Below are 24799 nucleotides of genomic sequence, written 5' to 3'. Positions count from 1 at the left end.
ATCACTGTCCATTTAGCTGATATCCCCATATTGTACATTTGAATGACTACGGATGACTATAGTAGATGCAGCTAAATTATACAGAATTTCTGTATCATTGAGACTACACTTATGCCAGAGAATACACAGTATCCATCATACAGTCAAGCCATTCATGAGTGTACTCATTGGTTTGACTAAAATGAAAAAGGAAGAACCCAGGTTCTACCTTCCTACCTCACTTACATGGTATGAAGACATCTTTTCTACAGACAAAGAACAAATGTTATTGAACAGTTCCTTCCATATATTTAAGCTTCTGTCATACACTTTAATTGAGGTGTACTATATATGAACTGCACTCATTTAAAATGAACTTCTTGAATAGTCTTTGAAATACAAACACCTGTGAATATTCATATAGATAAAAATGTAGACTTTATGCACACACATGCCTCCTCCAAGTCTCCCATGATTCTCCACTCTTGTGCCAGAGGTAAACACTTCTGATTTTCAGATTACTTTCACTCATCTTTTAACTTTCATAGAACAGAATTATACACCTTTCCTTTTGCAATTAAAAACGAGGGTTAAAAGTCTGTGAATACGCGTCAGAGCACACAAAGACTGCCAAGGGACTAGAAGTTATAGCAATCTAACATTTTTTTTTTACTTACCTAATTATTTCAAACTTAAGTTTCAGATTGGCTAAGATCAAATCTTATGCAGTTAGTGATGGCAGATAAAAATTAATGCATGCTTCCTCAAAGAAATCCAAAAGTTCATGCATTTGGACAACTCATGAAAGTTAATGGCTTTGAAGGACACAGATAGTTTTGCTGTTTTGTCCTTCCTTCTTTCCCTCCCTCCTGCCCCTCTCTCCCTCCCTCCTCCCTCCCTCCTTCCTTCCTTTCTTCTTTCCCTCCATCTTTTCTTATCTTCTTTACTTCCTCCCTCCTTCCTATTTTTCTTCCTTTTATCTCTCCAGCCCTTCCTTTCTTTCTTTCTTTCTTTCTTTCTTTCTTTCTTTCTTTCTTTCTCCCCTGCTTCTTTCCTTCCTCCATCCCTTCATTACTTCCCTCCCTTCCTCCCCTCCATTCCTTCCTTCCTTTCTTCCTTCCTTCCTTCCTTCCTTCCTTCCTTCATTTTTTCTTTCCTCCTTTCTTCCTTCCTTCCTTTCATTGTTCCTTCCTTTTCTGCTTCTTTCCTTCCAGTTTCATTCTCTTTCCTGTGTTGTATTTGTGAATGTTGTACCTGTGAGCTTGAGTGTTTCTCACATTTCATGGTCAACAACTTATCTTTCTTAATAGTGATAACTGAAATTTGGAGCATGCTTGTGCCCAACGCATAGTCAGCCACAGGAGAAAAAAAAGTAAGTTAATGAAAAGATGATAATAAATATCCTTTCATGGTTGATGTAACTGACTTTGCTGACTAGATGCTCAAAAACTCACAGGAATCTAAAACTCTTAGAAAACTCAGAAGCTTCCCACAACTTTCAGCAGATGTCTTCAGTCCTGTTTCTACTTGAGTAAGATAATGGATTATTCATAAAAGCTATGACCATGACTGTATGCGAAAGAACTGAACAGTGAGAGTCTCACATGGATCGTAGAGGACCTCATGAGATTGCAACCCTAGCTGGGAAACTATCAGTAGTTGACAGCTTCTGGAGAAGAAAGAGCTAGATTTCTTCATGGATGTGAGCTTAGGTAGGGAGCCCGTGCGACAGCCCATAACACTGACCTATGTACATATTTATGACATTAATTAGTAGTGGGAAAACAGAAGTTTGAAACATGGGTGTTGGTTCAGAAAACAAAGTAGACCTTATCACATGGTAAGATACACCGAGGAAAATAGAAAAGGACTTCTCTGTTGCTTTTACCAAAAATAGTTAGATAATAGACAAAGAAATACATAGATAGATTATAGATAGTGATGGATTATAGATAGAGATAGATGATAGAGATAGGCATAGACATAGACAGACATAGACTTAGACATGGACAGACATAGATATAGACACACATAGACAGACATACACTTAGACATGGACAGACATAGATATAGACACACATAGATAGACATAGACTTAGACATGGACAGACATAGACATAGACACACATAGAAAGACATAAACATGGACTTAAACACAGTATTGGACATAGACAGAGTCAGAGACAGAGTCAGAGACAGAAATAGAGATAGAGACATAGACTTGGATAGTAAGAATTAGAATATGAGCAAGCACAAAAAAAACCCCACTTAAACTGAGGGCTATTTTATTCTACAATATCCTTGCTAGCATGCTTGGAAAGTGTTAAGGAAAAGAGGGGAAATATTAAGACTGGGGAAATGTTCCCATACATAAGAAATTCATGAAAAGGGTGCAGGGGTACAAGATCAGATTTCAGGCCACATAAAGAACACTAGCCTGAAATTGGATAAATTTGAATAACATCTATAAATTAGTTAATATTAAACTATCAGAGTTTATTCCTAAATGTGATACCTATACCAAAATTATATAATGTATGTATGTTATTATCCATAATATTGCTAAAGACGTCTTTAGTTTTGCAAGTGTTTATGTTATTCAAAATACATTTATTAAACTTTTAAATAGAGTGAGTCCAGAATAGAGAATTGTTTTATTTGGGTGATAACATTATGATTCCTGTCATTGTGTCCTTTCTAATGGCTTTCTTTCGCATAGCACTAGTGTCCTTACTAAGAGTAAGACATAGAAACTCAATATCCCTCTTCTCACTCTGTTTTTGAACCTGAATTGTGCTCATTTGTAACTGTACCTATAGAAGAGAAATCTTGTAATATTAAAATATTGCTCATTATATTGTAAACTTCCAGTATCATCTAAATATTATAATAATGATTCTGGGCACTGTGGTTAAATCATAGTTGCTGGATGGTAGCTACTCAACGTCATGTCCTTAAAGTACTATTCTAAGCTCTGTAATTAGGTCACAAGCGTTGTCTTGCTTAGGACTTTTCTTAGTAGCTCTGATTTCCTTTATGTTTTGTCTCTGGCTCATGCTGACACACCTCTGGACTGTGTTTAGCCTTTTTGTTCATTTATTTGTTTGCTTTCTTGTTTGCTTTGGAGGATTTTGTTTTGCTGTTTCACTATTCACCACCATGAGACCATACCAGCTTTCAAGTGGTTGGTCTCTACTTATTACATATTTACTCATTTATGTATTTGTGTGTGTGTGTGTGTGTGTGTGTGTGTGTGTGTGTGTGTGTGTGTGAGAGAGAGAGAGAGACAGAGAGACAGAGAGACAGAGAGACAGAGAGACAGAGAGACAGAGAGACAGAGAGAAAGAGAGAATGAAGTCAGGAGCTAAGTTAATTATATAGAATGGATTCTCTCTATTGACCTTTAAGCCTGCAAATGGAACCCAGGTCATAAAGCACTTGCAGAAAGTGTTTTTCTTCTCTAGGTCATCTTGTTAGCTTCCAAGTAAATTTTTTTCTTTTCTTTGTATTTTTCCTCTTCCTCCTCCTCCTCATCTTTTCTTCCTTTTGTTCAAAATCTATTAAAGATATTTAAAAATCTTCCTTCTCTTTACTCTTTTTTAGCATAAAGTCCATTGTGGAGATAGCTCTGATAATCAGTTCTACTTTTCCTCTTTTCTTTCTTTTAGGTATTTTATTTTGTATTTAATATTTTATATTTTATTTTTAATTAGAATATAAATGATCTTCACCCTTCTCTTTTCTTCTTCTAAAGCTTGTCATGTACATTCTGCTCTTCTCACTCTCGAGATCACGGCCTATTTGCTGTAGTTGCTGTTGTTATACACACATGCACACACATCTAAATATTTAAATACAAGGTGGTCAGTTTATCTAGTGTTATCTGTATGCAATGGTTTTTTTTTAAAATTTTATTCATATACTAAAGAGGGAGGGTTACAATTTGATGGTTTTCTTAGTTCTGAAGAATACTAAAGGAGCACATTCCTGTCTCATGAACCACTGTCAGACATTATTTGAAGTAATTCTCATGCGATACAAACAAAAATATCAGAACAGTTCAATGCCAAAACTAAGAACAAAAGCCAGCACAAAGAAATAAATAAAATACGTTTGAGTCTTACAGAACTTGCCCATCTCTGATGAACTCAACTGTCCAGAGCATAGCTTTTCATCAAAAAATATATAAATAACTGGTCTCCAAAGAAAAAAAAATTAGTGTTATAAAATCCATGTGTTAAAGTTCACATGCTTCAAGTTCAGCAGGCTTTCCTACTGTCACTTTTGAGTTCATTCTTTAAGGGAAACATCACCAGAGGAGAGACAGTGTTCTGAAGAGGTCACATGAAGAGGAAAGAAGCGGAAATGCCTTAAAAGCAGAGGTTATATTATTAACTTATAAGAGAGTTAAGGAATAAAAACAGTCTGTTTCAAAATCCTCACTTATAGGCTGTTAGGATTAAATATCACTGCAATAGGTGGTGATTATAATATGTTCAGTGTGACTGTTTTTAAATACAAGGGAAGAAATAAGTTCCCATTGAATACTTCCTGTTATCATGTTAACAGGTTTAGTTTATAGGTTATATTCTGCATGCAAAGGGGTCTTCTGTCTAAAAACACAATATCTTTGTTTTGTTGTTTAGAATATAGATATTTCAGTAGAATACATGGGGCAAACTATAAGGAGATCAGAGATCATAGCAGAATTATTTTTCCCAAGGTTTAATGTAACAATGTACTTATTCTGGATCACCAATAAAAAATATTGGAAATAATAATTTTATGCTAATGTTGTCACTTAGCATTTTACTGGATGTAGATTCAATAAGGTAACAAAATGTAAGTGTTGAAGAATGCCTTGGATGTATATTAGATAGAAATACTGAAGAATGCCTGAGAGAGGTATCAGATAAAAATAAGTTTAGTAAATACTCTGTCCCCTTTGATCCCTACACTTATAACACAGAGGCAGGTGGACCTCTTGTGATCCCAAGCCAGCCTGGTCTAGGTGGTAAATTCCAGATCAGCCAGAGCTACATAGTGATACCTAGCCTTAAAACAAACAAACAAAAAAAAAAAACCATGCATTCCAGAAAAACAATGAATATACATAAAGAGAATGTAAAAACTCAGCACAGTTTTTGTGTAAAAAAAAAAAAAAACAAAACAGAATAAACAAACAAGGAACACCAAAGGTCTCAAGGGAAAGATAAATAAATAAATAAATAAATAAATAAATAAATAAATAAATAAATAGAATTAAAACACTAACCATGGTAGGGCCAGGAGAGCTATCATGTTGTGGTTGCTTTACTATCTGCTACAGTGGAGAAAAGAGAAGCAAATGTCAAAACAATGGAGCTCTTCGTGTTAAATCAATTAATTACTATTTATTTAAAACACAAGTGTTGAACACTCTCCTCCAGGCCCCCTTTCAGAGTTCCTCTACCCTTCCCCAATCTGCTTCGCCTCTGAGAGTGTGTTCCTTCCACCTGGGTATCTCAACACCCTGGGACATCATGTCTCTCCAGGATTAGGTGCATCCTCTCTAACTGAGATCAGACAAGGCAGCCCTCTGCTATGTAAGTACCAGAGGTCTTGAACCAACCCCTGTATGACCTCCTCTGCTTCCTCAAGGTTAAGGATAGCTTGGAATACAATGAAGAATTAATGTCAGAGATGCAATTCTGTACAATCCAAACATGTCATAAACTGAAATATGGGTAACTGACATTTTTCATGATCAAAATATTTTTTCTTCTTTTCTCAGGTCTTCTACTGAAGACTGGTGAGAAGCAGTCTTCTCTCATAGATCTGACTTAGAAGAGAGAAGGAGTCATATAGAGACAATGGAGAAAGAGAAAAGAGAGGGAAAGAAAAAAGGAATAAAAAAGAAAATAATAAAATTTGCACACAAGAAGTATCATTGAAAGAACTGGAGGAAACTTGTGAGGCAGAACCAAGAACAGCAGAAGCGGAACAAGAAATGGAACCAGGCTCATTCAAGAAAAGCTCCCTGGAGAGGTAACATTAAAGGCTAAATACTGGGAAATGGTACAATGTTAGGTAGGAAAGAGATTGGGGAAGACAATCCAGTGAGGCAGGAAGGATTTTCCACATGGAAGTTTGAACTAAGACCAGGATGTGCAAAACCTGGAGAAGTGGCCAGAGTAAGTGAGCTTTTCCCTCAAAAATACTGAGAAGCCCTGAGGAACTAGAGAGATGTTTTCTACTCCATATCTGTGGGATATATATATATATATATTTGACGGAGCTTTTCTTAGTTGCTAAATTAAGCAAATAAATACTTCTAAGTTGAACTGCTTTGCTCTGGAATTTTTCCTGATGTATTTAAAATATGGGCTTCATCTGTCTCCATTACTTGACTCTCTCTCTCTCTCTGTGTGTGTGTGTGTGTGTGTGTGTGTGTGTGTGTGTGTGTGTGTGTGTGTGTGTGTGTGTTAAGGTAAACTGAGCCTTCGTGTCTACTTTCCAAAGGCCATAATTTACAAACTAGTACACAACCCATGAGCACTTACGCATCCTCCCTTCGAGCCATGCTTTGCTCCATCTACTTCATGACCATGGAGATGTGCGACCTGGGTGTAATGAGAAGATGCATTAACCGTCTGCACCAAAGGCCCCATTTGTCGTGTTGGCAGTTTTTGTTCTTCCCTCTACCTCCCTAATGCGGCCCAGTCCCCATTTTTGACATTGTAGCAGTCAGACAAACCGCCATCTCAACTTCTGCCAGGAATCAAAAATAACATTAATTGCCTTCTATAGTGTGTATCTATATTTAATGATAATGGATAATATCTCTGATGACAGATTTTTCAAACTTTGTTTCTCTGTTTCTCCTTCATTTGGAAAACTGCCTTCCTGAGTGTCTGTCTACATAGCTTCTTTTAAGATTGAGCATGCCATTTCATCCTGTAAGTTCTATCTTATGATTAGTTTACAGAGTGCTTTAATTGATCCTGATCTTACTGCCTGCAAAGACATAAGCCCATGCATAATTGTTTAAAAGTTTACTACACATCTCTCAACTGGGGATACATGGAGTTCAGTGAGTCTACCCAGGGTCTCACATACTTCCTAGCACTTTCTCTATGGAATAGAATTCTTCTCAAGGAATTGGAAAATTTCAGAAAATTAATAGATGAAGATATATTTTTCATCACTTTCACCAAGTTGTTTCATGTATACCTTTTAGTACCTTACACATTTCCTGAATAATAGTTCCAATTGCTCTGAAAAGTCACTGGGAAAAATAACATGCCAAAATACAGGAAAGCATTTTTATAACATCTTCTGTAAGCTCTGGTGGCCTAGAAAGGACTAGTATCTCTAAAGATTGCTAAGGATAGAAAATAAGGTAATTATGCAAAAATAACTTTGAAACATTACAAAATGTATCTGCAAACTTTAGATGCTAAAAGTATGTCTTATTTATCTTTGTTTTTCCAATGGCTAACATATTATCTGGTAAATAAAACAAATGTAGATAAATAGATATATAGGTAGATAGATAGATGATACATAGATGATAGATTATATAGATAGATGCTGATAGATAAATTAGATAGATAAATTAGATAGATAGATAGATAGATAGATAGATAGATAGATAGATGATAGATAGTAAATGATAGATGGTTGATAGATTATGTGGATAAATAGTAATATATAAATGATAGATTAATATATAAATGGATGATAGATAGATAGATAGATAATAGATAGATGATAGATAGTCTATGAACCTATTGTATGTCAAGTACACACATGTATGTATACACTCACAGACACACTCATGTATTTAGAAAAAATATGATCAAATAACGCCATTACAATGTAATAAATACATTATTTATTAATAATAAATACAATGGGATCTATTCTTCTTTTCTAATTATGATGATGATGGTGACAAGGAAAGCATTCGGTACATCAGTACATAAGTAGTATCTTACCTACTTCACCTCTTCTGATTGTCTATGTTACCCACATACTCCTACACAGAAACACACAGACGCGAAAATCTGCCTGGAAAAGAGCCTGCCTCCCGCTCGGCCCTCAGCACATCAGCTCTGATTCCTCTGTACTTTCTCTTTCTACTTTCCCAGCAGAGGTTAAAATGGAAAGGCAAGAGATTCACGGCCTAAGCTGTCTGTCTCCAAACCTGCTTTTGCTAAGACCTGCCCCTTTTCTAGGAACTTCTATCTCTGATGATTGACCATGCATGAAAGGAAGCTGGCATCTCTCACATCAGGGATGTGAGCGCTGCTGGTTCCCAGTGTGAACAGAGGCGGAATTAGAACTCACCTTTTTGTATCAGGAAGCGAATGACTTAAACAAACACTGGGAAATCGAAGATGTGACTGTCTGAGTGAAACAAGCTCACACAGAAGCAGCAGACTCAGAATCCCTTCCCGCAATCATTCACTGGTGCTCTTTTCTGCACACTTAAGCCAGCAAGTGTCAGCATCAGGCTGGAGGAATCCCTCTGAGATACAACCAATTGTCTTCTCACTCCCCGACTCATACAAAGCCCCAGATGACTCGCACATTGTTTCTATCACACCAGATCAGCACTGAGCCAGGAGCCATCATGAACATGGAGGGCAGTGGTGTCACTGATATCCAGGATGGGTTTTTCTTGCTTCCAAGAGCTCCACCAGGGCAAGCCTTAGTGCAGAATATCATGATTGATATGCATGTGAATACAGAACACACGGTTGGTTGTGGGGTAATGGAATTGCCCAGTGGTACTACATAGCAGGAGCCTCCCAGTATTTAAAACATTTTCTCAGAAAAAGAAAACAAATTTCTCTGAAGTTTTGCCGTGTTGTAGAAGAGAAACTACTGCCCTAATAATTGATAGATTTAAAGCAAGATAAAATTTACTTCTTCAAACATGTTCTAGTTCTCCTCTCACACCTCAGCCTGCAATTGAAGAAACTGTTACAGCAGCAAACTATCACATAGATGAATGTTCTGGGACAATTTGAAGAGTGTGGGTCTCTCCTTCCTTGAAGTCATCAGCCACACACTCAGGAGGGTGAGGGGCACAGAGATGGGAGAGGGAAAGGATCTGGAGGTTGTGAGTTCCACAGAATGACTTCCAGAGTCAGCTTCAGTGAGGTAGCTCATTCCAGGTGAGCAAGGGCTATATAGATCTTGGGGGGAGATTGGATTTCCAAGGTGGGTGTACATTATTGGCTAAGGCTGAGGTGCTGAGAATGCTTCATTTACATGAAGAGGAATTCCAGGAACCTGATGGGCAAGTTCTCTTGGGGAGAGAGGAAGTTGAACCTTTAATCCGACCACAGACTATGTGATTTTCCTCAGAGGTCTTTGGGGTTATGGTGGGAAGGGCCGATTGGTCATAACACAGTACCTAATTATGATATACTGGGAATGACTGAGTGGAACTTATGTGCTGAATCATACAGGCTTGCAAGAAGCTCTGCCATCTTTCAAATAAGGTCAGGCAACTGTGCTTAGAGACACTCTCCAGATAAGACCAGGCAAAGAAGAGGGAGCCCTGCTGAGCAAGAACTCTATTTTGTGCCAAGCTTGAAGAGCTATCCAGACATGGTGGACCACAACCTTAGTAGCAGGATCATCCAAATGGAGAGTTGGTTGGAGGCAGGTGAAATTGTACATGCCTCAGAAAAAAAATTATGAAAATAGGTACCATTTTTATAAACTATTAAAATACTATTTTATTTCTTACTTATTTCTGTGCATCTATTTACATGGTAGTATGTATACAGGTGCACATGTGTGAAGATAGCCATGCATGTATGTGCACATCTCTGCTTGTAGAAGCCAAAGAACAATCTCTAGCGCTTCTTATTCTTCATGTACTTAATATTTTTGGTACTGAATCTCTCATTAGCTTGGAGCTCACTGAGTAGGATAGGCAAACTGGACAGCAAGCCCCGGGGTTCCATCTGTCCCTGGCTCCCCAGCACTACCACACGAAGCTTTGAAATGTTTGCCTACTTGTTTTGTTTTGTTTGTTTGTTCATTTTTAAGCACAGAAAAATCTTAGGTTGAATAAACTTTAAAATTTTTTTGCAAATCTAGTATTCTGTCATTGTATTTCACATATTCAAAACCAGTTTGGGGGCTGGAGATGAGGTAGTACAGTGCTTGCCTAGCATGAGACAAGCCTTGCACTCCTTGCCAACATCACACCCAAAATAAGCTAATTGTATAACACACACCCCTTATGTAGGACATCATGTCTGAACACTTCTATTGTAACGTATTTGTAAAGGTAAAACAAGATAAATGCCACAACAGGAGTATCATCTTCACTGTTGAACTTTCTGAACAGTTGTTTGCAACAGCCTGACTGATAATTTCAAATCAAAGATATAGTAACGATATAACTGCACATATCCATAGCTTTGGCTTCTAATTTATGTAGTGAAAATAATACAACTTTGTTATTCACGAAGAATCTGTAGACATTTGCAATATTAAAATTAATCAAACTTACAAAATATTAGCTCAAGATTTTTAATGCCTATTTTTAGAATAGCATAACTCTTCCATAGCTGATATTAGGTCCCTAAATGTCTCAGTTATGTTGGTGTTGAGGGAACCTCCTAAAGGAATGGATACAATAGGCATAAATATTTAATAGGGGTTGTTTATCTCTCCTCCCTGGATTCCAGGATTACAATGATGCTTTATTTCGAACTCTCACCCACAGCTAGAACTTTATCTGGTGTCTTCCAGAGCTAAGTTCAGCCAGCTCCAGAAGGAAATCCTATAAGTGGTTTAGCAAAAGCTAAATGGAAAGTCTGGGGTATCTGGCGACCTGAAATTCAAAAGTAATAGCTCAGTAGTTCAAAAAAGGAGCCTCTGTTTTTTAGGATGGCATGGTAGGCTCTGTAAAGAAATCCACAGATTTAGTCATTCAAATTGCCCTACCTACTTAGTCCTGCACAGTATCTTCCCAGCACCTAACAGTATGAACTACTGACTTCACAGAAGGGCTCTCATCAAACATGTGTTTGTTCCATTGGCATGTGATCAAAACAGTTTCCAAAATAAGTGTCATGAATTACACATTAAAAAGATTTTGCTTTTTCCCCTGCTTGTAGACATTATGTCTTCAACACCTCAAGGGCTTTAGCAAAATGCTCTTTGCTCTTTCCAGTAATAATGGTCCAATTCACTCGATCACAAATTAGGCTCAAAAAAAATGCCAGTTCAACTTGGCTCCAACTATATAAATTAGACCAAAGTCTCCATAACAAGAAGAATATTTTGTAGAATAGGATGGAAAATAGATTTTTTTTTCCTTTAATGAAAAAATTATGAACCTCTTAAAATGGAGCTTAGTAGAAGGGATGTGACTTGGGCTTGAGTTTTGACCTCGGGTATTTTTCCTCTTTATAGGAAGCATAGGAACTAATAGTTATTTGACTGAACTTTCATTGAAAATTATTTGGTATTAGCCTTCCTGGAAAGCCTGAAACTGATTCCATAATTGAAAACTGTACTTGAACAGGTAAAGCCCTGTAATATAGCTAATTGTACTTAACACGTATTCCATCCACAAGACTTTCCATATTAAATAAAGCACAAACTTCTACTTATAAAATGATCAGGTGAGCTTTTAAAAATAATTAGAGTAATCCTTCAGATATCCAGAACTGAACCACAGAGAAACCTTAATGTTCTAGAATATAAAAAAAAGAAAACATTCATTCTGGAGGAGTCCGAATAGGTCCTATAGAAACCTACACACAAAGCCTGTATCGAGAGCATCAGAAAGAAAAAGGGTTACAGCCTTTTTCTCCTTTAGCTTTCTTTTGTTTTCACAAAGGGATTGATTCTCCACGTAAAGAACAAATGCCTGCGAAATGAGCATATTAGTGATTTGGAAAAAAAAAAATGTGGTCTGTCTTTGGGACCCTAACCACCTCCTGTATAGCAGCAAAGTTAGGGCATGAGATAACAGAGTCCATGATCTCAGACGGCTAAGATCTTGGGGCCTTGGAATATGTCAAACATTATTGACCTGCCCATTCATGGGTGCAGCAAGGCTGACACAGGAAAGACTAGAATTAGACACCTCTGAGTAAGGTCTTTTCTGAAAATAGACCTTTTAAATCTGTTTAATACAAAGAGGCCAAAAGATCTAGAGATCAAATGTAGAAACAGATGGGTCATAGCCTTGAGAATGTAGTAATACTCTCTTAAAACTGAAGCTCAACAAATGCCTATGTTTTAATCAACTAGGTTATCAAACTCCTTCTCCCAGAGAACATAAACAAGAAGTAAATGGAAAAAAATAAAACAGCTTGTTTCAACAATTCCCTCAACACAATTCCCTATACTATAGTCATGAAATCACTCCCCAGGAGTTTCCTCTGAGTCTACTTAAACTAATATTAAGAGACAATTCTATTAAGCCAAGACTTCCAGCCTCTGAATGATGCAAAATGCACAAATAGAGTAGAGAAATGAATGAGAAAACCACTCAAAATGCAGTCACTGGACAGCAATGATCAGTGAGTGTGGCTAAAACAGAAGAAAGAATGAATGCAGACATGCCAGGGCCCAGTGGATAGGAACTCAAAATGGGAGCAGAATGACTCTGGGCCCTTTAAACACTTCTAGAAGTCAGGACTTAAAGCATTGTATAAGCTTGGGCTTCAATTAAAATGGTATAAAAGAAAAAAAGAGGAGGAGGGATGGGATGGGGGTTTATGTGGGGGGGGATGGGGAAAGGAGATAACATCTGAAATGTAAATAAATAAAATATCCAATTTTTTAAAAAGTCACTTGTGTATGGAATAGTACGTATTTAAAAATAGATAATAGATGAATAAATGATAGATTGATAGATAGTTGATAGAGAGAAATAGAGCATTTATAGATGATAAATGATATAAATAGATATGATAGATATATAGATGATGATAAATGATAGATTGATAGATAAGTAGAGGATATAAGATAGATAAATAGATGGATAGATAGATAGATAGATAGATAGATATTAAGATAGACAGACAGGTAGATAGATTTATATATACATAGATAAATAGAGAGAGAAAGAGAGAGAGAGAGAGAGAGAGAGAGAGAGAGAGAGAGAGAGAGAGAGAGAGAGAAACATAGATCCAAATGATTGCTAAGTAGCTGACAAATAGGTAGACACATAGACAAAGGAGAAATCCACCTGACTTTACCAAAGAAAATAATAATTTTATACATATTCTCAATTGTCTCTATTCTTTCTTCCTGAAAATACAGATTAATCAATCAAAATTTAAAAAAAAAATACAGTTGACAAATACAAAGGCATCCATCAAGATTGTGATATAGCACTGAAGTGAATTCCATTCACCTTTATTATGCTTGTTCAAGGTGTTCAATAATGCAGTGGTTAAAAGTCCAAACTTATCTGCATACTTGAAACCATCAACAAAACAGCAGTCTCTGGAGGCAATCATCGAGCATATTACATTCTGTCCTATTTTGTTCTGTGCTAGGAGGCCATTTTTTGAACTTTTATTTCAAAAATGACACTCAACTAGATTCCATATGTTCCAAAGGTTGTCTAGTTATGAAAGCAAAAATCCTAGTATATTATTAAAAGGTTATATTTAGGAATATTTATACATACTAAAGACTATAAAACTATGCATATATGCATTTGATAACAATTAATGAACAAGTAGTCCATGAATTTGAGAGAGAGTAAAGAGGAGTGTGTGGATTTGGGGAAAGCAGAAGGAAGAAATGATGTAGTTATATTATGATCACAATTATAGATAAAAGGATATTTTTCAAGTCTAATCATTTCAACATTAATGGGCCAATTTCAAATAACACTAAGTACTCATTAGGTTTCTTCAATAAGATTAGATATCCGTAAGTGATTACTTGTTATTTGTTAAATTTGGTAATTCAGTCTGTTGGAAGAGAGGTAGTCTACCAAAATTTGCCAACAAATTTAAGTTATTCATTCATTTTTCTTACTTTTCTTCTTTGAATAACATAGTTTTTAATATTTTGTTATGTGAGACTTGGCACTTCTAACACTGACAATCTTGGCATTAAACTTAGCTATCACGACATCTTTATTTTCTTATGGATCTTTTTGTTCTACATACATTGAGCTTCATCAACCCTGTTAGATTCATGTAATTTCAAAATACACCTGTTCATCGTACACAGTCTGAAATTCCCACCACTCTAGAGTCACCAACTTTATGTCCATTCTGTTACTTGTAAGTGTGGAATTGATGCAGTAAGGCAGTTATCTGAAATAAGACTGACAAATCACATCTTTGTTCTTAAAAAGCTGCCTCATTCCCCAGTCTAGAGGACTGGTCAATACCTGGAAAAAGTTCCTCAACCCTAACATTAACATCTCAGAGACATAGATAATATTAGCCCCAAATCAATATGCCGAAAATCAGGAAATAGGTGGTTCATGAAGTTTGCAGGTTGACAGATTCAGATATAGATTGGAGACAAGCTGAGCTCAGAAAGCTGAATGAATGTCAGACATTGTTTAAATGGTATTTAAATCACAACTACCCATTTTGAGAAAAGTTAAACAATATTTACTTTTACATTTCTTCCTTCTGAGCCCAGAATTCTGAAACAAGATTTATGCCTTGTTTACAAGAAAATTAAAAATGGAACTTTAAAAAGCTCAAGATAATTCTTATAAAAATATTAAATATAACAAATATTTTCTTCCACATTAAACTTCATTTCTTAAATATTAATTTGGACATTTCTAAGTTTCTACTTAGTAAAATGGTAATGAGCCCAATATCAGTAATAATATTAATACTTATATGCAATTTATATCATGACAATTTATAGAATGTAAAAATCTGTACCACAATCTTACATAAAGAACATCATTTATACTCAGTAAAACACACATGCAAAATTTTAAAACCCCTGGTTTTACCTATTCTCATGTTCTTTACATAAGTTTATTTATAGGTGAAAGTTTAAAGATCATAGAAAAGTATCGATATTTACAAGTCCTACAAAGCACTCTTAAGTGCACACCAGGTAACCTATGGCAGAATGATTGTGCCGTGAGAGTCCTCTGTGCCCATGCAACTCAAGATTTTCCTATAATGTCCCTGGTCTCCATCCCAAAATACACAGGAGGATAAGTCAGTACATCTTAGACCTAATTGTGAATTTACACAGCTTGATAAGAATTAACTAGCACTTTCTACATCTCCTAAATTAATTTTCATCTACTATCAACTAACAACACTATTCACTCATATCCACTATTCTTCCTGATAACTTCCATAGCCCAGAGCACATGGAAGATATATTATCAGCATCCAAAAACTGTGGGTAGAACTCATCTGAACATCCATTAGATGACCTACCATCGAGGAATGCTCTCCCATAACTAATTGCAAATAAAACCTGCCAAACCTAATTTGGTCCTCCAGACTGTCTGTCAGCACTTTTAATCCATAGTAAAGTAAGCATGCCTGGGAAGGAAAAAAGAATAGCTTGCTTTTACGAAGTTTTGGAATGATTTATAAATTTTTCATATGTATGAGATATTTTAGTTCTCTGAGTTTTGTCTTATATTTATTGAGATTTTATCAATGCAAAGAAAGGAGGGGTGACTGAAAGATGTATGTGGTGTGTGTGTGTGTGTGTGTGTGTCTGTCTGTCTGTCTGTGCCTATGTATAAAAGACAACGTTGTCTTAAAATGTCTCTACAAGACATCTAGTAGAAGACAATGATTCCATGTGATGAAAGGTTTGGGAGGTGGATCTTACAATCTGGGATTCATAATTTAAATCATAACTTAGAAGAAGAAAATTTATTTCTAGTTAGAGAAATCCCACCCCCTTTGCAATAAAAATAAAATTAGTCACTATCTGTCAAATGTCTAAATTAGCCAATACTGAACTTTCAGAAAAAAAATTTAAATGTTTACAAAACTTTGCAAAAGACATAGTTTTTCTATCAAAATGCATTTAAGTCAGTTAAGGTGTCTGAACACACCTCAACAGAGACAGCAGCTGCAAGGTTCCAATGAGCAGGGATTTTCGTAACACCTCTTGATAGTTATGTCCAAGAGTAATATAAAACTTATTTCCCTTCTTGGCATAGCTAATCTGGGTGCCTGTTTAAATTATGGCAAAGTACAGTAGCATTTTATAAAGTTACCAGTTCTGTACAAAGCAGCATTTACTAAATTTCGACAATCTCAATTGCAAATTAAATTTCCATGTCAGTGCCAGGTTAATTTTCTAAAAAGGCTCTTCAGAGAAAAGAGCTTTATTTCTTTTGAACTTCTCGCAATGTTGAGCAATTTTCATACATTATCTCATGTAACATTCACATCCATGAGGAGCATTCCATTCATGTCCCCTAACTCACTGGACAAATAAGAAAAGGAAACAGGATGATTAAGACACTCAGCCAATATCACACAGCTATTACTCAAAGTGTGTGGGGGGGAGGGCGGGGAGTCTGTGTGTGGTGTGTTTGTGTGTGTGTAGTGTATGGTGTGGGGGGGATGTCCAAGGTCACTACCAGGTGACACCTCAATCACTCTCCACCATATTTGTTAACGGTGCCACTCACTGATCTGAGAGCCACAAGCACTTCCCCAGCTCTGGCTGCACAGGTGTGAGTCAGCACGTCCATGTTTTAGGGAGGTATTGACTAGAACTGGGATCTCACACTTGTTATTGAAGGATTGTTACTGACTGAACCTTGTAACTGTACTTTCCACACTGGCCATTCACATTCCTGACCCCACAGTATTATGTCACATTCCTGTACATAAAAACTCTTCAACTTGGAGTCTTTGCCACTTACGAGATAAAGAAAAACCATACATCTCAGGTTTAGAAACACGTTGGGTTGACCTCAAATATGTGACCAACCCCCCCCCTTTTCTCTGATGGATCTAAGTTGAATTCAGACACTAAATTTTATGAAAGCAAGGGTAATATATTACGCTGGCTACATTCACATCTATTTTCCCAAGTCAGGAAGTGAGAATGACTAGATTTTTAAAAAATCATCTTAAGATTTAAGGGGACATATTCACTGCCCTGTAATTATTTTCATCAGAGTAGGAACCACTGAGGACATTAGTAGACTATTAGGTTAGGAGAACTCTGCTTTCAGGATGTATAAGAATTAAAACACTTGGCCTGGCAGTGGTGGCGCACGCCTTTAATCCCAGCACTTGGGAGGCAGAGGCAGGCTGATTTCTGAGTTCGAGGCCAGCCTGGTCTACAGAGTAACTTTCAGGATAGCCAGGACTTCACAGAGAAACCCTGTCTCGAAAAACAAAACAAAACAAAAAAAGAATTAAAACACTTAATTGTTTTGTTATTCTAGTCTGAAAGCCTACTTTAAAATACTCCTAAAGAAGACTGTCACTGATACAGCCTGAAAATCCACTGATACAGCCTGAAAATTAAAAAAAAAAAAAGCATTTATCATGTCTTTAAGCAACATCATGACCAGTATCTCTTATCTCTTTCTCTCTCTCTTTCTCTCTCTTTCTCTCTCTCTCTCTCTCTCTCTCTCTCTCTCTCTCTCTCTCTCTCCCACCCTCCCTCACACACTCACTCACACACACACACACACACACACACACACACATACACACACACACACACAAAACCACTCCCCTTTCAGGCATCCCTCCTTTCTCTGCATTGATAAAATCTCAATAACTGTAAGACAAAACTCAGAGGACTAAAGTATCACATACATATGAAAAATTTATAAATCATTTCAAAATGTGTGTGTGTGCGTGTGTGTGTGCGTGTGCGTGTGCGTGTGTGTGTGTGTGTGTGTGTGTGTGTGTGTTTTGCTCTCTCCGTTTCATTCCAGAACAGATTACCCTGTAAAGTTACATCTACAAAGGTCTTTCAAGAGTGAAACCCCAGAACCCTTGAAAAACTTTCTTCTCTGTTCTAAACTAGAAATGAAAGAGTGGAAATTTGTGCTGAATGGGTGCCAACCTTAGGAGACATCTACAAAAGGGAAAGGCACTTCAAACACAGCCACCCCCCTTTTCTCTGAAAACACAGAGGACAGTTCTCCACGGGGACTTTTCCAAGTAACAATACTTGAAAGTTGAGGCATCGTCCACTTTTACCACATGTTGAAAATGCCCAAAGTTTCCTTGGTCTATTGTGGCAAGCAGTCTATCTATAAATTTGAGCAAATTCCGATGTCTTACATCCCTCCCACCTGCCACATGTTCTTAGCTGAAAGCAAAAATGTCACAATGGTGTGTGTGCCTGTGAGCCTTCAGTGACTCGGTTCTCACAGACACTAGTGTACATTTTAAAACAGGATGAAGCTGGTCCAAAAATAGTGAGGAACAGGGTAGATCTGTTTTTTAAAAAGACTTAAATATGGTAAAAAAAAAAATCAATCTAAAAACTGTTCAAGGCAGCTCAGAGGCCAGAGATAACAGAGTAGAGGGAACAGAGGCTCTAAAGAGCCCAGGACCAGTTGCTAATACTTAATCTCTTTAAATAATGAATTAGCTGCTCATATCTACCGTGGCTGCTAAGAGAAAGCACTTTCTTTGTGGAGTGAAGTAAAGCTTGAATACCCATGAATTATTCAATACAAAGTGTGCCAGTTAAAATGCCTTGATATTGGAAGTCAAGTGTAAGATTCTCTCTTGTCTGTCAGAAAGCGTCTCTCCTGTGTTACTGAGCTCTGAAGGCGGGGCCCAGTAAGGGAAAAAAAGAAAGGGAGAAAGCCATTTGAAAACAACATAATAATGCAGAAAGCATTCAGTCTCATTGCAGAGAGACCTCCCAGGACAGGGAAAGCTTTATTGGAATGCCCTGTCAAGCGGGTCTTACTGCTGAGTGGCTACCTTCTCTGCCTTCCACTATGATAGAGTCTAAGCTCACTGGAGCTTGCCCATTGGAGGCTAGTAGTACGAATACGTCAGTTACTATTGACTGAACAAAATGTGTTTCCTCGTGAACCTCAATCACCCCCAATGCCCCATCCCCTCCTTTGGGAAAATTTTAATGCAAAAATGATTACGAACAATGGCATATTTAGAGAATGTCAGTTCACAGTCCTCATTCATCTATTTCTTTGTGTTTTCATATGCAGATGTTTTTCATAGCCAGTGCTGACTGTGTGATCGTCCAGATTAGTAGATTAGTGGAAGCTTCTATTGCTGTTAGTTTTACTGTAGTATGATTTTAGGTGTGTGTGTGTGTGTGTGTGTGTGTGTGTGTGTGTATGCACATGTGAGTGCAGGTGTCCACAGAGGCCAGAAGAGAGCACTGAATCTTCTAGAACCAGAGTTCAAGTTGTTGTGAGGAATCAGAGAAGGTGCTATGATCCTAACTCAGAACCTCTGCAAGGAAGTGCTCATAACTGCTGGACTATCTCTTTCTTTACTAAGAAGAAATAATACTTACTTGAAGAAATAATCTGATACTTTTAAAAAATAAACTGATATTTGTTGTAGTAAATATTTGATCTCATTCACAGAGTTCGACCCTGCCTTTGATAGTGTATATCCCAGAAAAAAGACAAAACTTTTATATTTATAATAAGCCTTAAACACCAGTAGAGCTGGGCGGATATCTATATTATTTTGTCTATTTTCCTATCAGTGACCCCAAGATAAGACTTATCATGTTCTACCTCCTGGGCTGATCTTCTTCCAACTGGCCAGACCTCATGGTCAGTTCTCACAACCTTTACCTCATAGTGTCTTCTCCTTTACCCTTCTATCTCTTCTTCTGTTGTGGCCCTACCTCCAACTCCAAGCTTGGAAACTCACACCCCGACTACCTTTCTTCTGCCCAGCTATAGGCTGTAGGCATCTTTATTCAACCAATAATTTTAAATTAAGGAGCAAGATTAAATAGCATCACTAGGTGTACATGAGGATCTCCTCATCCCTGGGGGCAACCAGATTTGGGGGGCCAGTGTTTAGCATTACAATATATAACAAGAGGACAAACCTCAACAGAAATTATTCTTATTCGCAAGTGAATTATCTTCAAATTATAACTGCTACGTATTTTAAGACATTTTTTACACAATAGACACAAGAAATACACTATTCTAAAATAAAAATACCAACATAGTATACACATAAAAATGTCATAATAAATTTGATAATTTGATACAACTAATATATACCAATAAAGTATATAGTTCACCACACACACAAAAAAAAAAAAAAGATATAGGGAAACTTCAAATGAGTTTTTCTTTACCAGCATCAGAAAGAGGATCAATGGCTAGAATATGTAAAGAATTTAAAAAAGAAAAACTAGTCATTCAGAATATAAAGAATCCAGTTTTTAAAGTGGGACATGGGCCATCTCCTGCAAGTAGGAGAGCTAGGCCTAGGGTGATGAATGCAGGAACGCTGTCCTTGCCCTTCACCTTCTGTAGCACTCAGGAGACCTGTTCCTGCATCTCACATGGGCAGCACTGTAGAGCTGGCCCTGGATATGGGGGTTGGAAATGAGCTGGCCCTATGGTGTGAGCAGTTGAGCAGGCCCTGCCTCTTACCTGTTGTACAGTGGCACAGACAGTGGACAGATGCCTTCCTCCTGTCCCTCATTGCTTGCTACCTATAGCAAGCAGGAGAGTGCTCACTCCACATCATAAGAGAGAAAACCGGCTCTGTCCTCACCAGTGGCAACACTCAGGAGAGAGAGCCCTGCCCCTCACCTAATGACATGGTCTCAGATAAGCTCTTCACAAGGGCATGAGAGTGGGAAAGCTGGCTCTGCCCCTTGCTGGATGGGACAGCCAGGGCAGGGTAATCACACCCAGAGCTGTGAGTGTGATAGAGCTGGAGAGCTGACCAGCTCAGATATTTCACAGGCCCAGATCCGGGGTTTGAATCAGCCCACCCTGGCATCCACACCATTGATGAATTGCTGGAGGGCATGAAGGAGGGCAGTCCTATAGATCCAAAACTGTAGGGTCTCCATGACACAGGGCAACAATAAGAGAGGAGTCCCAACCAGGTCTAAGTATGGATAATGTAGCAGACAGAAGCCAAAGGCCTCCTACCAAACCAATCAGCCATTGCAATGAACATTCGCAAGCAAAGAAGTATGGACAAAAAGGTACACCGTGGGATACTGTGATATACTATGACTTCTACAATGGGCTTTTTTTTCCTTCTTTTTGCCAGAGAAGGTGATTTTAAGAGAGGAGAGATAAAATACAGATAGTATAAGAATAAAATAGGGAAACATGGCTAAGTGTGGCAGAGGGGAAGAACACAGAATAGAGTAGCCTTGGAAGGAAAAACTAACATCAAAAACTGTTGAAAAATCAAAATGGAAATGTACCCCTTTAGAAGTTTCCTAAAATATATACATATGCATGATACTTACACATGCATAAACATAATAAACATATAAAAAGTTTACAGGGCATTGTCTCTCCCAGAAACCACACAGGCTATCAAATGAAAACCCAGGGCCAGGTATTGGGTACCACTATTGTCCTCATTAGCCAGTGAGAACCAGAAACCCCAAACATTAGAAACTATTGTCAGTACTCTTAAGTTACCTCCTAGAACTTGATAGAAAGACCCTAGCGTGTTGAAGTCACTACATACTTGAATCATAGAACATAGAAAACCCAAGGTGGTGCTGATCTAAAAGCTTCATCTCTACTAAATAGTCGTCCTGAAGCTGAAAGATTCTGTGTATGCTCTGTCAGGAGAAAAGTAAATATCAGCCTCACCTAGCAGTAAACCCTACAAGCTACTGTAAGAGTGTATCAATACTGCAATATGAACATCAATGGTTTGGGAGTGTAAGTCATTTTCTGGTTAGATTTAAGTTCCACTCCACAAGCAGAACTTATGCCTTGGTACTATTAATGGAGCCAATAACCCAAGCCAGGTAGCATAGGCTCTAGATGAGAACCTACTTCTATTACTCTGTGCCAGATGGACATAGTGTTAAACCAAATCCCAACAATCTATCACTAATACCCATAAATAAGTGTATCATTCAACTCTCACCAGAGAAACTTGTTAGAGTAGATGATGATCAACATAGAGACCCATAACTGGTCATCATGCAAAGAATAAGGGATTTTACAGTGTTCATATCTAAAGGTATTTCTGTAGTACACATCTTCTTCAGGGATGATTGCAGAATAGGGAGCAGAAAGATTGTTAAGAACCAGAAGTAACAGATGATTACAGGTTATCTAAGGTTAAAGTTCTAATCACTAAGCAAAAAATACTTAGGACATTTTAAAAGTAAGTTCAGGGTTGGAGAGATGGCTCAGTGGGTAAAGGTTCTTATCAGGCCTAAGTTTGATCCTTCAAGACCCACATGGCAGATGTGCAAAACTAACTCTGTTGTTTAACCTCCTCACATGTGCAGTACCATGTGCACACACACACACACACACACACACACACACACACACACACACACACACACATTTTTTTCAGTTGTTTTTAAGTTTTTAAGTTTTTAAGTTCAGTTTCTGGCAATCAACATTTGTGCTACTGGCTTCCCATCATTTGCCAATATTCAGGGAATGGTTTACTTTTGTTATGTTGTCTTTAGTATAGTTTAGTCTTGCTTATATATTTCCATGATAATAATGTTTCTATGAGCTCCCAGCAAATCTGTTGCCTGGCTTAATGTGCAGCTCATGGATGCTATTTTTGTGTTAGAGAGATGCCCTCTGAGAAATGAAAGCCTAATCTGTAGCTCTCCAACTGTTTGGGTCTGTGTAAAACTAAGCTTATGCTTGGGAAAAGGGAGATTTCTTCTTTGTTTCCTAAACACTGTTCTTTGAAGTATCTGTCTCCTAGAAACCAATGTGTAATCAGGAATGCTGGAAAGCTGGAACTGGAATGGTGATTAGGCGTCTGAAACAAACCCAAGGTAAGAACAGAAAATACATCTACACACACTAACAGCGAAGTGATGTCAACTTTCAAGTATTAGACTACACTTCCAGACCTCCACACAGTTCCTTCCAGGCCACACCCTTGGTCTCTCACTATTAATAAATGCTCTTGAGCTAGACCACTACCAGTGTTTCCTAAGACGTCTCCCTATTGTGCTTTATTATTAATTAATTAACTAATCTATGTTACATCCTGGCACTTTTTCCTCCCTCCTCTCCACTCTGTTCTCTCCCTCTCCTACCTCCTCCACAATCCATTCTTCTTCTATTTCTCTTCAGAAAAGAGGAGGCCTTCCATGGATATCAACCAGCCTTGGCACCTCAAGTTGCCGCAAGATTATGTATATCTTTTCCTACTGAGGCTAGCCAAGGCAGTCCATTTATGGGAAAGGGTACCAAACGCCTGACTTGGTCTTTTTTTTTTCTTTTTTCTTTTTCTTTTATTTCCCCAGAAATAGGAAAGAGGATTCCATTTTAATGGGATCTGAAAACACTACAGAATATTACCAACACTCCATAGACATTGCAGAAGTAACTGACTTTTCCCAATAAAATGGATGGATCTACAAAGCTCTCACACCCAGTTATTTTCATAATGGCACTGAAAAAGTTCTATATACCATTCATAGTCAATAAATAAATGACCTTGAGACACATTATTCTGTGAATTACAGGAATATGCCTCAAGGCATCTTAATGTGATAAGCTTGAATAATAAAGTGTAAAACACTCTATAAAATAATAATAATAAAAAAACGTTGCTGGAAGGCATGAATATTTTTCTCCCTTGTCTGCTTTTCCTTTTCAACACATTTCACCAATGATATTATAACATACTGTATACTCTACTCTAGCTAATGATTAACTTATGTGGGGTATTGTAGCCCATGAAGGGAGGTCATAGAGCTGCTAATGGTGCCTCGGAGAGACATGGCAATAATTTTTTTCAGGTGTTTGTCAAAATAAAAGCAAGGACAACGTGCATCTGATAAGAAGTGAATAGCAATGTTGTTTTGCAGAAGAAAACAATCCCTGCCACATTCTTAACTGATGCCAGCAGTGATTTCCTGAAGCACAAATCCCACTGAGTTATTGTAACTTGACTTCCCATACCTCTGACAAAATTCTTCAGTAGTTCTGATGACCTTCAGAAGAGCATGCAAAAGTTTGACATGCACAAAGTGTTATCTTTCTGGTAATACTCTTTGCAGAGTCTGTAACTTTCCCTCCATCCTTCATACCATCCACTTCTGCTATACTTGTATTTTGAAGCTTTGATTATTTTTTGAAATAAAATTGTATTGGAAATTACCATTCAATGATTATCCGTATGGTAGATTATGGTACTAAAGAAACTGAGTCATGTTTTTTTTTTTTTTTTCTAGGCCAGAGATTCCCTGAAGTGATGAGGCATGTTGTTACATTTAAAGATAACTAGGCATGCTGACACACACCTGGCATTCTAGCACTTACTAGGTAGAGAAGAAGATCCTAACAGGTTGGCTTCCATGGGAAGCTATGCGGTAAGTGCTAGGCCAGCCCAGACTGCTTAGCAAAACCGTGTTTTAAGCCTTCCTATGGGAAAAATATTACAGAGCGTGATGCTGGATAAACAAAAGCTAAAAGTTGATTTGCATTACACATGTCTTTTTTTTTACATTTGAACTATACAATTCAAAAATTATTTCTGAAACTCATTCCAAATCAATTGCATTCTATATAAACATTTCTGATTTTTTTGTTGAAAACTTAAGACTTAGACTTTTAACAAAGAATAAGTTGTAGACAGCACTGATGTGAATCAAATTGTACTCAGTACTGAGATGATAAGTTTCAGGAATGTTATAAAAACAATAC

Source organism: Arvicanthis niloticus, chromosome 29 (genome assembly GCF_011762505.2).
Source record: "Arvicanthis niloticus isolate mArvNil1 chromosome 29, mArvNil1.pat.X, whole genome shotgun sequence".
Lineage (NCBI taxonomy): Eukaryota > Metazoa > Chordata > Mammalia > Rodentia > Muridae > Arvicanthis > Arvicanthis niloticus.
This window is presented reverse-complemented; position numbering follows the sequence as displayed.